This window comes from Schistocerca nitens, chromosome 7, assembly GCF_023898315.1.
Source record: "Schistocerca nitens isolate TAMUIC-IGC-003100 chromosome 7, iqSchNite1.1, whole genome shotgun sequence".
NCBI lineage: Eukaryota > Metazoa > Arthropoda > Insecta > Orthoptera > Acrididae > Schistocerca > Schistocerca nitens.
Genome location: NC_064620.1, coordinates 38,424,709 through 38,430,708, shown reverse-complemented (window position 1 = coordinate 38,430,708; position 6,000 = coordinate 38,424,709).

Sequence of the window (6,000 nt, the reverse complement as noted above, 5' to 3'; positions counted from 1 at the left end):
TACATGCCACACATTGATACTATTACGAGCCTGTTTGATCCCACAGAGCTTGCACAACTACAAACTACTGATCAGGAGGTACAGTCAGTAGCAACTAACAACTCCACCTCTCTCCACATTCAACCATGCCCTTTCCCTGGCATCACACAACTGCCTCTTTGGATACTTCGACTAACGTATCGTGACCACTCATACCCCATCCCCTTTGACAGGCCATTTTTTCTTCGCTGCTTGGTCTAGCTCATCCAAGCATCAGAGTGACGGTACACCTAATAATTGAACATTTTGTTTGGCCACACATCAAGGAAGACTGGCAGGAGTGGGCACAAGCCTGCATATCTTGCCTACATGCCAAAGTTGGTCGACATGCACATCCCCCTATGGGACACTTTGAAATACCGAAGGGACACTTCAAACACGTTCATATGGACCTTGTTGGCCCCCTACTCCCTTCTAACAGCCACCGTTACATTTTGTCAATCATTGACCATGTGACACAGTAGGTAGAGGCAGTTTCTTTAAACAATATCTTGGTGGATACTGTGGCTCGAGCATTCATTACCTGCTGGCTCTCCACTTTCAGCTGCCCTGCATCCATCACCACAGATCAGGGCAGGAAATTTGGGTCTCTACTCTTCAAACAATTGTTTGTCCTATGTGGTACCAAGCATTTCCATACAACAGTCTACCATCCACAAAGTAACACTAACGGCAGCATTAATGTGCCATTCTGACTCTTGGCCAGATGCACTTTCATGGGTACTGCTACACATTCGCATGGCATATAAACACGATTTAAGGGCCTCTCCGACAGAGATCCTTTATGGGGAACCCTTGGTGCTCTCAGCAGAATTTGTCAAGGACACTACTTCTCTTCATGAAGAGAGGCTACCCTCCTTAGTCAAGCAAGTTCACTCTCATATCTTGTGTATGTGGATACGACAGCCACGAGCACATACCCACCAGTCTTTTTATACAAGGAACTTGGAGACTGCGACTTTATTATGTTGCAAGATGACACCGTTCATCCAGCTCTTACTGCACCCTATTCAGAACCTCAGCGGGTTCTCAACCATGCTGCAAACACTATGACCATCCTGATAAATGGTATACCACAAACGGTGTCTCTACATAAGAGTTTAGCTGAAATGGGTCCTCAATGAACATGTCTCAAATGATGAGGCCTCAGAGCTTCCTCCAACTGCCAACACAACAAAGAACCAGTTTCCAGTGAGTGTTCAGCAGGCACTTCCCTCCCACCCTCCTTTACATCTTGTGAAGCCAATGTTAGTGATCGTGTCTCCCTCAGTAACAGTGATGTGTGTGACCAACTTCCTGTACCCTTTCTCTCACTGCCAACATCATGCTCAACTATGACCACATTTATTGTTGACATTTTGGCTCATTTCCAGTGGATGACATCTCAGTGCAATGTCACAGTAACTATTTGTTTGTTTTTTGTGCACCTTCTCACATATGTAAACATAAGGATGTTAACCTCAGGCTCATCCGAGCTATTTACTTACCCGAAGATTATATCAATGGCTTCCTTCAAGCTTTTATTGATGAGGATGGCATACTGTCAATTGTCATTCTACATGACTGTCCACAGCCCCTCCCTTCCCCTCCTATTGAAATTCCGCTCTCCTGCAAAGATTGTCCCCTATATCACTGACATGGTTGATATTTTGTGTTGTGTCTTCCCTGATTGCCTCCCCAATAATTCCTTTCTCTTTTTGCTCCTTCACCATGCTCTGCACTCCCTTGGGGAGGGAGGTTCTGTAGTGGTTCGATACATTGAACCGTGTGATCTCCCTTTATGATGATTTTTGAACTCACTTGATGTCCATTTTTGCTCTGTGTTGTAATGTTTTGTGAACACAAAGTGAATAAAGTATATCATTACCATAAAGTGGTATTAAATGTTATTATTTTGCCTTAATATCGTTACTCACCACAGGTCCAAAAACATGTTCGTTATTGAGCAACACACATTTTCAATAAGTTACCAGCAGCTGTAAATATGTTAAATACAAGTAAAATACAGTTTAAGAAGAGCCTGAAATATTTACTGATGGCAACTTCTTCTGCTCCATTGTTGAATTTCTTAGCAGAACCAACTGATATACTACCAATAATACCAAATAATTTGAGTATTAGCAAAATATTACTTCTGTACAAATTCATTGCAGTAATGTGATTATTGTAAATAAATGCAAATACTCTTCTCTGGTTTGGCATCAGATCATATTGTGCAAATCCCAGGATATTTCATCGATATGGCTGTTCGATATCTTCAAATCACAGTAGCTGTTGTTGTCACTGCTATATCAGTCGACTGATGATAGGTGGTCAGACCAAGAGCAGGCAAGACATGTGTTTGCAGTTGGAGGAAAGCAGTGCTCTCAGTGCCCCATATCAAGTCATGAATTGGAAGTTCTTTTGTTTTCTATTTTGATTTAATGGCAGCCATTGCTGGATTCCAGGCGGTGCTTAATTGAAAACCTGTATCCCTGTTGATAAGTCTGTCCACCATAGGGATACGTATGACCTTAAAAACACAGTCCCAGAAAGATGACACTGAGGATTAAACTTCAGTCTTCTCATAAAATATGTGATGCTCCATGTCCAGGCAATGCTCCGTTACTGCTGATTTATCAGGTTAGCCCAGGCGTGTATCATAATTGTGTTCAGCGCAATGTTCTTGCATGGTTTGGCATGTCTGCCCACTATAAGATTTCCCCCCAGTGGCATGGGATCTTTTATACACCATATTTCCTAAGACCAAGACTGTCTTTGTTCAAGCACAGCAAATTCTTCAATTTTGCTGTTCAGAGCAGAGATGTAAACGAAGATGTGGAGGCAACCATTGCAATGGTATTACTGCCATATTTTGGCAGCATGTCTTCAAGAATAGAAAGGATCCCGAAGATACATGATGTCAAATGTGTTTTTTGACCATCAGCAAAATTGAGGAATTTTTAGTGCTTGGTCAAAGATGAGTTTGGTCTTAGAAAACAGGGTGTATAAAAGATCCCATGCCAGTGTGGGAAATGTTATATTTGGCAGACATGCTGAACCATACAAGAACATTGTGTTTAACACAATAGTCATAAGTGCCTTGGCTAACCTGATAAATCAGCTGCAGCAGCAAAGTATTGCCTGGACATGGGGAATCACATGTTTTATGAGAAGACTGAAGTTTTATCCTCAGCATCATCTTTCTGGGGCTGTGTTTTTAAGGAGGTGATACATATTCATACAGTGGACAATCTTATCAACAGGGATGCAGATTTTCAATTAAGCGTTGCCGAGAATCCAGCACTAGCTGCCATTAAATCAGAACAGATGATGCAAGAACTTCCAACTCATGACCCGATGCAGCGCACTCCTGAGATCTAATTCAGCTCTTAACTACAGGAGTGTCCTGCAGCACAGTCACTGCCCACAGTGCACATGTGAAAGGCCTTCTGTGGCTCCTGGCAGGGGACACTATGGGTGCTACTTTCCTCCAACTGTGAGCATCTTCCTGCACATGCATACTGCCTGCTCCAGGCCTGACAAATTTTGATGCCACCACATGCCTATCATCTGTCACGCTGTGTAAGAATGACAACAGCAGCTATCATGACCTGAAAACGTTGAACAGTTCTATCGACAAATTACTGTGGCGTTTACAAAATGATTTGATGGCAAACATGAGAAGAGTATTTGCAACAGATCCATTGGGAAAGCCTGAACAGTCATATTGTAAATAAGTGTTGTAAAATAAATTTTCTATTTGATGATGCATGGCTATGATAGTCAAAGAATTATCAAAGGCATCTGAATGCATTGTAAATTTACACTGAGGTGACAGAAGTCAAGCAATAGCGACATGCACAAACACAGATGGCAGTAGTATTGTATACAGAAGGTACAAAAGGGCAGTGCATTGGCGGAGCTGTCATTTGGAGTCAGGTGATTCACGTGAAAAGGTTTGCGATGGGATTATGACTACATGACAGGAATTTACAGACTTTGAACGTAGAATGGTTACTGGAGCTAGATGCGTGGGACATTCCATTTTAGAAATTGTTTGTGAATTCAGTATTCCAAGGTAAAAAGTGTCACGAGTGTGCTGAAAATACCAAATTTCAGGCACTACCTCTCACCATGGACAGCACAGTAGACAATGGTCTTCACTTAACAACCAAGAGCAGCAGTGTCCATGTAGAGTTGTCAGTGCTAACAGACAAGCAACACTGTATGAAATAACAGCACAAATAAATGTGGGATGTATGGCGAACATATCTGTTAGGACAGTGCAACAAAAATGTGGCATTAATGGGCTATGGCAGCAGACGACCAACCCGAGTGCTTTGCTAACAGTATGTCACCTGCAGTGCCTCTCCTTGGCTCGTGACCATATCGGTTGGATACTAGATGACTGGAAGACCATGGATTGGTCAGATGAGGCCTGATTTCAGTTGGTAAAACCTGATGGTAGTGTTTGAGTGTCACACATACAACAAAAAGCCATGGACCCAGGTTGTCAACAAGGCACTGTGCAAGCTCGTGCTGGTTCTATAATGATGTGGGGTGTGTTTACCTAGAATGGACTGATTGTTGAGTGTAAATCGTCATGTTTGGCTTCTTGGAAACCATTTGATACTTTCATGGACTTAATGTTGCCAAATAATGATGGAATTGTTATGGATTACAATGTGCCACATCACCGAGCCACAATTCTTTATGATTTGTTTGGAGAACATTCTGGACAATTCAAGTGAATGATTTGGCCGCCCAGATTGCCTGATATGAAGGCCATTGAACATTTACGTGACATAATTGAGAGGTCAGTTCATGCACAAAATCCTGCATGGGCAGCACTTATGGCTCAATATTTCTGCAAGGGACTTCCAACAACTTGTTTAGTCCATACTGCTTTCACGGCCACTAGAGGCTACACAGCCTGCTAATATGACAGCAGTTCTGTGCGCAGCCTCTAGCTGCACCGCATGTTAGAACTAATTACTTTATAGACTGGAGTGTGGGTTTTGTGCCAAGTTATTTTTACCTTTTACATGAAAATGCTGTATAAGATTTTTTTACTTATTGCACAGACATGACAACCATATCACGTGGGATCTGTGGAAGGTAGCTTAGCAAATTTGTTTTCCTTTGTAAATATTTATTGTATAATCTTGTTTTTCTAATATGTTCATCATCTAGGAGGATCCCCTGATTACGCATCTATTGGAACCGAAAGTACATCAAATATAACCTGATCTTACTGTCATGATGATCTTCCTTATTTCAGGTGGGGATGTGAGATGAATTTTTAATGCACTAAATTACCTTTGTATTGCATCTTCAGTGTACTATTCTGCTTCCTCTTATGAGCTATGTGCACAAATTTTCTCAACCATTTTTAAGGAGTAATTATTAAAAATAATGGTATTCTCTCACTATGAAACTTTTCTTTGACTATGGCAGTGCCAAATCTTCATCCATCAAAAATTAGATTTCAGCCAGAAGAGGAAACTGCCAACTTTGCTGTGATAAACCACACTAGTACATTATCATGCTTGGTGACACTGTTGAACTGCTTTGTTTGAAATGCAGCATTTCTGAGAGAACTGGTATTTCATCTGTGAGTATATATCACACATTACTTGTATTTGTAAATCTTCCAGATGTGATTTTATCATTTAAGCACAATGTCAGCTCTGTATGTTAGTCTGCATTTCCACACATGCTGTGAGTGAAGTACACATTCATCCCTTCATGACAGAATGGAGCTACCACCTTCATCTACTTCATGTTGTATTGGTAAGATGGTATGTCTCATTCCACTCACACTTCTGTGAAGGCAACAAAGAAAAAGTGCACAAATGGCAAAAATTATTTTCTTCTTACAGAATAATTTAAGAAAACATTTGTATTCATTACTGCATAATTTTTTGTTGTTTTGTATCCAAATATTTATTTTATTTACAAAAAGCTCACACATTTTAA